General features: G+C 43.8%; 1 protein-coding gene across 5 annotated transcripts in view; it reads right to left on the bottom strand.

The window, feature by feature from the left end:
• Positions 1 to 8,438, bottom strand: part of TANC1 (tetratricopeptide repeat, ankyrin repeat and coiled-coil containing 1) — a 245,508-nt gene extending 237,070 nt beyond the window's left edge. For all 5 annotated transcript variants that reach the window (XM_018063379.1, XM_018063386.1, XM_018063384.1 and 2 more), the window contains exon 1: positions 8,284 to 8,438. The gene's annotated coding sequence lies outside the window, so the exon portion shown is untranslated. The remainder of the gene's footprint in view (positions 1 to 8,283) is intronic.

The following is a 12,118-nucleotide window of genomic DNA, read 5'->3' as shown; positions in this document are numbered from 1 at the left end:
TGAGAATGATTCAAACAGCATTCCCAAGTTTATTTGTATTTGTTAATATACCTCTATACACAATGTTGGTGCCAACTCATTAAATTTGATTTAAAAGTCATTGCCTAATCTCAAATAAGACATTTTATTATTCCTGTGGATTTTAGATTTACATCATATCATTTAACTTTCTTTGTAAGAATCTTCTTTAAATCACTTGCCTATTTTGTAGGAGCCAATTTACTTAAAACTAGATGATATAACCCATAAATCTATTTACATGGATAGAGTTCTCCAAAGGCAAGAATAAGAATGAGGGTGCCATTGTCAATTCCAGCAGGTTATAAAATGCCTCCTCTGCCCTCAGGTGACCTTATATAGTGACAGAAGACTCTCAGATATACCAACTAGTGTCAACTCATCTATCAAATATTAGTAAAGCTTTTTTCTAGACAAACTTCTAATATTTTACTTCTTCCCATGTTGGATGGTCTGGCACACTCTACTTGGGAAATCACTGCTTCAAACAATAATAAAAAAAAATTCCCCACATAAGAAGTTCTGAGTCACAGTGGTTTCAGGGTTGGTTAATTCTGCAGCTAAAAAAAAAAAAAGTCACTGTGGTCTTAGGCCCCTTATATCTTTGTGATTTTCAGAGTTTCAACCTATTTTGCTGACAATATTGGGCTCCCAGTATGGTAGGAAATATAGTTGGTCACACACTTACTCATTAACCAGTCACTAGCAACAGGTATAGTATTACTAAAGTTGACTTGGCTTCATCAAGATTCACCACCTGGGGCAGAAAATATACCCAACTTACCCTGAAATGGGCAATGGAAAACTAACCAAAAGCAGGGTTATATTATCAAGCAACGTGGTAAATTATTATAGCAGTGGCCCCTGCGATGAATCATGCAACCACCAGAGCCTGAGTGAGCCCAGACCCAGGCAGAAAAACCACCCAGCAGAACTCAGCTCCAGTTTCTGAATTCCAAGCAAATAAAGGGTTGCTGGTTTAAGCCACAAGAAGGAAGGGAGGACCAGGAAGGGGAATGCTGTGGTATGGGCAAGAGACTACCTCTGCCACAGCGCTTTGTGTATGTAGGACAATGGATGAAGAAAGAACACCACTGTTTCAGTCCCACGTAATTTTTTAAATTCAGTCATCTAGCTCAGAGTCAACAAGCACTCAATAAACATTAATAATTGATGTGACTAATCCCCAGTAATTTAGAATAAAGCATGGCAGACAGAAGGGAGTATAATGGGTTACATGGGAATAATGACCAACACGCTCTCTTTTTTTTCTTTTTGCAGTAATTCAATACCCTGTTACCCAAGTGCCTGAGCATGCAGCCATTCAGATCCCCACAGAATGTGGAAAAGTCTACTACTCCCAAGACTATAGTGTATATATCACAGGAGCATTAAAAAGGTTCATATTCTTCTGCATATTGGTATGGAGTTATGACCAGCAATACCACTTCTGGAAACCTATCCTGCATTAGGCAATGAGCCCTTTTTGTTTACCCAGCTCCCTCAATGTAGGAGACCTGGGTTCAATCCCAAGTTTGGGAAGATTTCCCAAACTTAGAAAAGGCTACCCACTCCAGTATTCTGGCCTAGAGAATCCCATGGACTATACAGTCCATGGGGTCACAGAGTTGGACAGGACTGAGCCACTTTCACTCCCTTTTCCATTAATAATAACCCGCTTCTGTGTGGGATACTTTTGTCTCCCAACAGTCCCATCTTGTGGACCTAACGAGACTTGCCAACTGTAACTCTGTTGGCTGGCATCAAGCCAATCTGAGCTCTCTCCAGGGTTTTCCCAAATTGGAACTGAAAACAAAGATTCAGTTTTGTTTTTTGGGTGTTTTTATATTTTTATTTTATATTGGGAATATAGCTGATTAATAATGCTGTGATAGTTTCAGGTAGACAGCAAAGGGACTCAGCCATACATATGTATGAATCCACTCTCTCCCAAACTCCCTTCCCATCCAGGGTGCCACAAAACATTGAGCAGAGTTCCCTGTACTCTACAGTAGGTCCTTGCTGGTTATCCCTTTTAAATATAGCAATGTGTACAAATCCATCCCTTCCCACTGCTCCCCCACTTCCCCCCCCCATCCCCAGTCCTCAGAGTCAGTTTCTTGATGATGTGAGGTTCTGAAGCTACCAGCGTCCAGGTATCCCTATGTGCTAGGCTCTCTTTTTTTTTTAATTGGGTCCTTTGATTTAATGATGAGTAATTCACATCCTGAGACAAAGGGCTCTGATAGCCTAAGAGATTTTTTCCCAAACACCTAAATGTCAAAATGGGTTGGTTAAACAAATTATAGTAATGTATGTAATGAATTTACAAAACAGCCATTAAAGCTGTGCCAAAGAATGTATTGATATAATAGGGGTGGGGCAGGGGGAGCATATCACTTAAGCATACACTGGACTCTAAACTGTGCAAATACATTATATGCCCCTTTGTATGTCAAATCTTTTTCATATTTCTTTAAAAGTTCATGTAATATACAATCCTACTTTTGTATGAGTATATATGCATGAAACGGAGAAGGCAATGGCATCCCACTCCAGTACTTTTGCCTGGAAAATCCCATGGATGGAGGAGCCTGGTGGGCTGCAGTCCATGGGGTCACTAAGAGTCGGACACGACTGAGCGACTTCACTTTCACTTTTCACTTTCATGCGTTGGAGAAGGAAATGGCAACCCACTCCAGTGTTCTTGCCTGGAGAATCCCAGGGACGGGGGAGCCTGGTGGGCTGCTGTCTATGGGGTCGCACAGAGTCGGACACAACTGAAGCACTTAGCAGCAGCAGTAGCAGCAGCATATGCGTGAAAAGATCACACCCAAGTGCTGCTTAGTGACTTCCCCAAATCCAACCCCAACTCACAAAGGTATTAAGTCTCTTCTGGGTATAGAAGGGAGGGTGGTGAGTCACCAATGGCTCTGGGCTATACAGCTGAACATCTTGGGTTCACATTTACATATAGTTGCGACTGGAAGATTTCTACTAATAAATTTCCTCATGGTAGTGGCGAAATCTGTGGGGACTAAAATCCAGGGACTATGCCATCCCTTTGCAATGCTTTCTTGTCCTTGACATTTCTACCTATGCGACTCTTCTTTCCAAAATATTCTCCTTGATCACACACACCTTTGGGAACCCCTAAAGAGGACATCTATCTTAGGAGGGTTACTTCCATCAGTAACATGGCCAACCCAAACCAGAACCCGTTCTATGCTGTACAAGATGTTTCCCAAGAGCCTTCTTTATCTAAAGTCCTCTCCTCTCCTTCAAAATCTATTCCCCTATAATAAAAACCAGAAGCCATTCTTCTGCTTTGCTGCTCTTGTCCCCTTCTAGCACACTGACAACTCTTCTCCCAACTTTATTACTGCTTCATAACTCTCTCTCTCCACACACACCTGGAAATGGCAGCCTTTTTACAGTCAGCCAAAGGCCAGTACAGTCAAAGCTATGGTTTTTCCAGTAGTCATGTATGGATGTGAAAGTGTTAGTCACTCAGTAGTGTCCTTCGACCCCATGGTCTATAGCCCACCAGGCTCTTCTGTCCATGGGATTTCCCAGGCAAAAATACTAGAGTGGGTTGCCATTCTCTTCTCAATGGCAGGGATCCCCAACCCAGGGATCAAACCCTGATCACCTGCATTGCAGGCAGATTCTTTACTGTCTGAGGCACCAGGGAATAGGTCCCTCAGAGTGGGAGAAAATAACAGCAAATGAAACAAAAGATTAATCTCCAAAATACTCAAGCAGCTCATGCAGCTCAATACCATAAAAACAAGCAACCCAATCAAAAAGTAGGCAGAAGACCTAACAAACACTTATCCAAAGAACATACACAGATAGCTAATAAACACCTGAAAAGATGTTCAACATCACTCATTATTAGAGAAACACAAATCAAAACTACGATCACCTCACACCAGTCAGAATGGCCACTGGACCATAAGGAAGGCTGAGCACCAAAGAATTGATGCTTTAGAGTTGTGATGCTGGAGAAGACTCTTGAGAGTCCCTCGGACTTCAAGGAGATCAAACAAGTCAATCCTAAAGAAAATCAACTCTGAATATTCATTGGAAGGACTGACGCTGAAGCTCCAATACTTTGGCTACCTGATGTGAAGATCTGACTCATTAGAAAAGACCCTGATTCTGGGAAAGATTGAAGGCAGGAGGAGAAAGGGGATGAGATGGTTACACAGTATCACTGACTCAAGGGACATGAGTTTGAGCAAACTTCAGAAGATAGTGAAGGACAGGGAAGCATGGCATGCTGCAGTCCACAGGTCGGGGCATGACTTAGCAACTGAACAACAACAGGTACTCATTAATTGCTTAGTTATTTTGATAAGACGGTCTTCTGAGAATAAGTTTAAGAAGCTGAAGAAGGACAAGTTGCTCAGACATAAAAGAGTCTGTAATAGCGCATAATTTATTTTAGAATCCTTTAAAGAAAATCCATACCAGCTTCCAAATGAGTGTCAAGTTGCACTCAGTACTCTTAAATAGGCAAGCAGGGCACAGTATAAACATTTAGAGTCCGTGAAAATGGGTCACCTGCAGCCTACCACTTCTTTACCATTAAACCAATAGCATAACAGAAGAATTTTTTTTTCTTTTTTGCACAGCAAGTGGTGCAAAATCAGACTTATCCAGACAGCAGTAGAAAGAGCCCAAGAACAATTTTACCAAAAATGGGGCATTTATCCAGGCTTTGTAATTCAGCTAAGAGATACCAAGATGAAAAGTAAACGATATACTCACTACTTATTTTTAAAAAGATGCACAGATTTGAGAAATGATTTCCTTAAGAATGCTGTCTGGGTTACTAGTGGGGATTATAAATCACACCAGATCCTGAAGTCTACTTAATAAAAAAATAAGTTGGAAATAAACAAATGATTAGTTTAAGGTATATGAATTTCTGAAACTCTCTTGGGGAGAATGTTCTATTACCATTATTACTGAACTGTTTTTAATCTCTGACATCAAAGCATAGATGTTAACCCTGGGGTTCTGAAACCCAAGTAACTCATAAATGAAATATTATGAGAAAATGCCACATTGTAACTTAAGTCTGTCTGCCAAGTTTTAGCCAATCACTTGTGACTTCATAAATAAGGAGAGATATGGGGGTTGGAATAGAAAGAATCAAAAGACCTAGGTTCAAGCTCACCTCCACTGTTTACAAATGATATCAAGCAAACTGATCTAACTTGCCCAGCCTCAGTTTACTTAACTGAGGGTTTAAGAAAAAAAATATTTAAGTAAAGCCCTTTATAAATGCCAAAGTACTACTCTAATATTACAGCACTAGCTCCAGAATGCCTACATTTCTCCAACTATTGGACAGTCACAGAACTTTACGGTTGAAAGATAATCTCATTTTAGGAATGATAATGAGAAAACTAAGGCCCAGAAAGGCTAAAGAAACCTAGTATACTGACAACATCTGTAAACTGGTCAGGGGTTAGGAAGAGGTTCTAGTTTTTCCACTACTGAAATATGCATTTTAAAAGATGGTTCAAAACAAAGCTATCCTGGGAACTAATACAAATCCCTCCCCAGCAATACATACATTTCTTCTGCTTTATTTTGCTTGTGTAGACTTTACTCCTGTCACAAGTTAAACTTTTCATCAGAAAGGTGAAAAAACAAAGCCATCTCTCTGACTATGAGACTCTCAGCCTACTTGCGACCCAACCCAGACAGAAACCTTTACAACTGGGTTAGAAACGTCTAATGGAAACATCGACATAACACAAACGCCCAGCTATGCTGGCAGGCATCATTATAATATGGATTACAATTCTACCAGCCCAGGGATACTGATTTTAATGTTCCTGGGAGATAAAGAATTAACCAGCAACTCAGAAGGGGATGTTGCCTAAAAATGAACAATTTAATCAAGAAAATTCCACTGTCTTTAAATTTGTGCCCTCAATCACCCACTATCAAAAACCCACTATGGCACCAAATAAATTGTGTGTTGTTAAAGAGATAAAATGTTCTTTTCTACAAGCTGTTATGGGAAGTAGAAAAAGGCTGACTATGAGTCAGTTATGTTTTAGTTCCACGCTGGACATAAATTATGATAATTTAGACATTCTGGTGGCTAAACCAAAAAAGCAGGAAAACCATGGCTCCCACATCCCAGCAAAACTTAAGTTTGCAGCCTCACAGCTGAAAGACAGGGTCATGAAAAGTGACCTTAAATTTATTTCTGGACCTTCCTGCCTCCACTAAAATCGATGACACTATTTCCCACCTCTTATTGTCAAATCACAACAATCCGGAAGCCTGGAACTAATTCACTTGGCAGGTAACAGGAGCAACCCTAGGAGGAAGTCCTGAGGATGTCAGATACCATATTTCCTTTACTCCCACATACTTTTCATCTTAATACCGCCAAGATATACTTACAATGAGTTCTCACTGACACCCACCAAGCATTCTGGCTGACACGAATTTTGCAGAAACTGGCATCCCTAGGGAAGGTCCCTTGTGAGGTCTGTAAGTAGCTTAGATGAGTAAAACATTCAGACTACCACTATAATGAACAGCTCTCGGAGGCTCATAAATTCTTTCATTCCCAGCAATCAAGAAGCAGCTGTTAAAATCCTGGAATCTTCCTAGTAGCAGATCTTAAATACCTCCAAGTTGGCCAGGGAAGGTTCCCAACTGCTTTCTTCTCCTCTCCCTCCCCCAGCCTCTCCCCAGGAGTGCCAAGCTGGCAGGAATAAGGGAAGGGAAAAAAAGACCCAGGAAAGGGAAAAAAAAGAGTGAGTGAGTAGCGGCTCTGGTGAAAGCAGAGAGGCAGACTCCCTTCATTTCCACTACAGAGAAATACCAACTCCTCACCAACTAACCAGGTGTCTCCTTTCTTCTCCCATCCCCACCCCCTCCAAACACATTAACTTCTGCAGTCTGCTGGCCTGGCATTTGGAGTTAATGACCTCAGCAGTCCTAAGCCCAGTCCTCAAAGATTCTAAACCAAGCTCTTCCTTTCCTTGCCAGAGTTCGAGGCCCATCCCACAGAAAATTCAGCTTCCTTTTTCCTTGTATCTCGCCCAGACGGCGATGCTCCTGGGGTCAAGTTCAAGATGAAGGTACCCTCCTAACCTCCAGGAGCCGACTCCACTGCAGGGAACCGAGCTCCCTAGACGAGTCCCATCCTTCGGGGCACGGGGATCTGGGGCTGTCAGCAGCGGGCCGGAGAGGGCTGGGAGGGGAAGACTGTCGCCGAGCCCGTTGTCCTCTGAAACCCTGGCCGCGGCGCCTGGATTCTACCTGACCACCGCCGCATTTCCTCCTGGAACCTTACACAATAAGTGAACTAAGTTTTGAAAACGCCGGTTCAGAGACGTTTCTGTCTGCAAACAAGGCGCATAATGCCTTGGGGCTTCCTTCCTCGCCAGCCGTTCCGGAAAGCTGCCGCGCCAAAGCCGGGAGCCCCTCACACCCCCAGAGCAGCGTGCCCGCACCCCCAAAGTCCCCCAGAAAGAACGTGCGCCCTGACATAAGTCCCCCAAAAGAAGTGAGCACCTTCATTCTCCAAGAACACAATCGTGATCTCGAACTCTCCCTCAATGTCTAATCCTTGCTCACCCCCCTCACCCCACCCCCAAAAGAACATGGATATGCTCATCGCAGTGTTCTCGGAAGCGAACAATACTTTCGACCCAGAGTGGGGCACTATACTCCCCCCGAGGCTTAAGTTCAACCGGCCAACTTCGCGACCCGCGCTCTTCTACACTTCGGGGGCACTCTGGACCCCGCCGTGCCAGGCGCGTCTCTCTCCCGCCTCCCCCGCCCCAGGTACCAGGCGCAGCCCAGGCCCTTGCCAAGCCCGAATGCCACAGAGGAGGGGAAAGGGGAGCGCGGAGGCGCGCCGGGCGGGGTGGTCCCGAAACTCAAGCGTGCGGCCGCAAGATCCCGGTGCCCCCGAACCTCAGCTCTGCCCGGGGCCAGATTGGTCCGGCGCGGAGGGTAGGCGAAGGGAAGGCACCGACCCTCCGGAGCCGCCAGGACCAAGGCCCGGAGCGCACAACATGTCCGTGCCTATCTCCGGAAAGCTCCCGGGTGCGCCCAACGAAGGGGGGCAGGGAAGCTCCAGAAACTTTCCCACATGCCTTTCCACTCTCCCCATCACCCTCTCCTCTCCCCAGACCCCTGCTCCCCTCCGCACCGCAGCAGCTGGCGCGGCTCGGGACTCGCGGAGGCCGGCGGCGGCGCCAGGGCGGCGGGAGTTACCTGCGGGAAAGTTTCCAGCTCCTTGGCGCGGTTACCCACCCCCAGGGCCGGGCCTCGGGGCGCGGCCAGCTCAGCGCTCCGCGGCTGCCTCTCCGCCGACTCCCAAGGCGGCCGCTGCTCCTGCAGCAGCCACTGCTAAGGCTGCGCTCCGGCCCGTCCCCCCGCCTCGCACAGCCCACACCAGGACCTCATTGGCAGCGTGAATCCCCGCCCTTGCGCGTGTTCCCGAAGGCACCTTCCTCTCGCGCGCCCGCCCGGGCCGCGCCTCCCGCGTCCCTTCCCGCCCCGGGCTGCGGCGGCTCCCGGAACCAGTGGGACGCGGCGCGCGAACTTTCTGCAGGGACCCCAGCTTCGCTCAGGGGGCCTAGTCCCCGCGACTGCGTTTGGGCCCTTCCAGGATTGGATCAAAATGGGTGATTGTATTTTTTTTTCAACCTCTAAAAATCAGTGAAGTGGCCTGGCCTTCCCTCCTTGCTGCTTGTTGAAAACAGCCGAGGAGGACATCTGGGAGCAATTAACCAAGCTGAAGTTTTGGTGGATGCTTTAGGGTGACTTGTGTGGCTTTCTTGAATTTTCTCTGCCTCACTTAACCACACACACTCACTTTCTAGGGCAAGAATGAGCTAAAGCAGATGGGAGGTGTAAAGGGCATCTCGCCTGCTGTGTCTTTTTCTTTCCCGAACTCGAATTAGGGAGGTTCAGGCACCGGTGATTGCCTCGGACGTCCCCGGGGCCGTGTCCCTGCAGCCTCCTCCCTCCGCTCCAGGCTGGCCCTGTGTTGTCTACACGCACGCACACACACACGGGTGGCCCTGTGTTGTCTGCGCACACACACACACGGAGTGCCAACGTCATGCTTGTATCTTGGGAGGAGGGGAGGTATGGAGGTAGGAGATACACAAAGATGCTATTATTGTTTCCGTCAGCGCAGTAAATTAAGTTCCCATGTTCCCAAAATGTTTTGTTATTCCACAGCAGAGTGAAAGCTGGGGTAGGTCCTATGGATTCAGGAACCCTGGGTTCCCAGGCAGGCAGTTCAGCCCGCAGGGAGCAACCCACTCCACACCCGAAGCCTGTTAGACCAGCCTTGGTCTAAGAGCGATCTACATAGGACCGTCGCTGCCTTGCATGGCCTGCGGGAATCATACACGGGTCACCCCAATCATGTGTCTTAGAGCAGGGAATACAGAAGTTGCTATAAATGGATTTATTGGCAACCCCTAACCTTGCTGAGCCAAATACGCCTTTAAAGACAACTGTCTTTTAAACAAGTTCTCCCATAAAAACTTCAACCTCACGCAGAGATTCGCAATATAAAGATACCCGGGGAGAGGAGCGTCCATGTTTAAAGTTCCTGTGAAAAGGGACAGGAAGTAAGATGCCACACATCTCCTTACATAAATACAAGATGACTGAAACTTGCTGGATTTTTCACCCACAGTTTCAAAGGCCTGATTATTACTATGTTGATACTTGAGCAGTAAACATACCAGCGACCTTGAAGTTTTCCTGAAATAAAGCAGAATATGAATATTTAAAATAAAATGTAAACTTATGAAACCAGAAGAACTGAGACTCATTTCTTCACTCTGAAATGTCCCATTGCTGAAAAATATGGTAATGTTTTAATTTTGTTTAAATGCATGAAAGTTACCAGTCTTTCAACAACAGATGAAAAAGCAGGACAACGTTAATAATAAAAGAATGACACAATAGAAAGAAAAAAAAAATCCACACACAGGCTAGTTAGTCTAACCAACCTGAAATGTTAAGATGCAAAAGAAACAATGCTAAGGAAATAGACTAGTGGAGTTCCCTGATGCCAGCTTCTTTATAATGGGTGAAATGTACAATTTCCATTGCTCTCTGTCTCTGGCTTTTCTAAGCTATGTTCTCCAAGTTTTTTAAGAAATTGCTCAGTTGGATTGAGCTTTGAAGACAACAAAATTCATTTTCCCCGCTCCTCAAAGCTCCCTAAGTAGCAAGCAGAAGATCACATAACGTAAATATATTAATGACCAGCATCATCTTTATTTTTAGCTGAAAATTTTTGTCTTTATAGCTTCAGAAGTCACAGTCATTAAAGAAATAACTTCATCACTGCCTAGTTAGGAGTGTTTAACATTCTAAACAGGCATACAGCTAGCAATCTGAAATTTGTACACAGAAGGGCCCTGTCTCCTGTTCTTCCTGTAGTGTTTATATAATCCAAACTACATATGTTATTATGCACAATCTGATCTCGAGCTTTAAACAGCTAATATTATATACAGTATGTCATACTAAGAACATCAAAACCTGTCTTAAACTGTGAGTGAAAATGGTACATTTTATAGAAGACAAGGCCAAAAGCAGAGAGTACTGAAAATTCATGGTTGAGAAAACAGGAAGATTCATTAAGAGCTAGACTGTAAGAAAAATTTTGAGCATTTTCTAACCAGCTAAATAACACTGGTATTAGTGGAACACAGATTCAAAAAAAATCAATGCTTTTTAAAAATCTGCTTTTCCCTCAAAAAAATAAAAATGTTTTTGGTTAGTTGTTAGGTGAGGACTTATTTGTGTTTTTAGGAGGAGGGGAAGGCAAAAATCATTGCCTGCTTTTCTTATGGTCTTTCTGCTTATCCCACCCAGTTAAAAAAACTCACTCATTACATTTTAGTAGATTCCAGTACAAAAAAAATTAAATATAGCTCACATGAATATTATACATTGAGCATGTGCACCAAGCATGCATACAATATACTGGATTCTATTTTTAAAGTTTCTGTCAGTTTGCCAGCAATGTAGCTTTTCTCAACAGAGTGAAAGAAAACAGCAAATAATAAACCAGTTATTTTACCCTGCAATTTACTGCCCTGGGCAATATGCTGAGGAAGGCGTGAGAAAAGAATGTGCTTTGTGAGTGTTAGCAGGGTTTTTTCCCTTGCTCAGATTCTTAAGTACATCTATTTTAAAGCAAGCCTAAGTTAGGATCATAGCCAGTGTTTATTATGATGTGTGTAGTATAGAAGACATAGTGAAAAGTGAAATGTTTAAAACAGTATAGTAATTAAATGCAAAAAGTGAGACAGGACTTAAAAAAAAAAAGGTAAGGTAGGCAATCCAGACTCAAAATAATTGAGCCCACAAACCTTTTTTGCCTACTTTGGAGTATTTTTTCAATGTTTACAGAATTCATTCTCCTTTGATTCATTCATTCTTCCTTTCCCTTTTAACTCTGGGGAGAGGAAACAAAATTTTTAAACCTGGGGGAAAAAAAATAAAACCTGGGGAGTGATGAAATAAATTGGGTTGTAGTTAGAAATCAATTGGGAAAAACAAAGAAATTACATACCCTTACTGCATGTGTAATAATCCATGGTCGTGTATATATACCAACACCTGGTCAGATGTGGGATAATGGCAGACATCCATCCAGGGGTATTAGAAGCCATACCTGTGCACAGTTATTTAGGCAGTTAAATTAAAAGAGTCATTTAAAGTGACATATGAACCCCTCTGCAGATCAAGCACATGGCCTGCCAATATTGTAGAAACTCATCCAATAGGGGCCAGGCAGTGAATTATTTAAACTGATAAGGAATCCACTGAGGGAAGAAAGTAGGGAGGTAGATTCAGGGATTCACATTTCCTTATGACAATATAGTAGTAACTAAAATCCTGGAAGAATCTGCTTTAAGATGGCATGCCATCTGACAAATATTTTAAATATAGATTTAGCCTTATCTTGTGATGGTGAAATGGTCTGTCGGGGGAAATAGAAATTTCTTTGTTCAGGAAGAATGAGGTAATGAAATCAGGTAATAATCCCTCCAATAAATGTTGAGTCTGG

This window comes from Capra hircus, chromosome 2 (genome assembly GCF_001704415.2).
Source record: "Capra hircus breed San Clemente chromosome 2, ASM170441v1, whole genome shotgun sequence".
Classification (NCBI taxonomy): Eukaryota; Metazoa; Chordata; class Mammalia; order Artiodactyla; family Bovidae; genus Capra; species Capra hircus.
The sequence above is the reverse complement of the archived record's forward strand: the minus strand, read 5'-3'. Positions and strand labels throughout refer to the sequence as shown.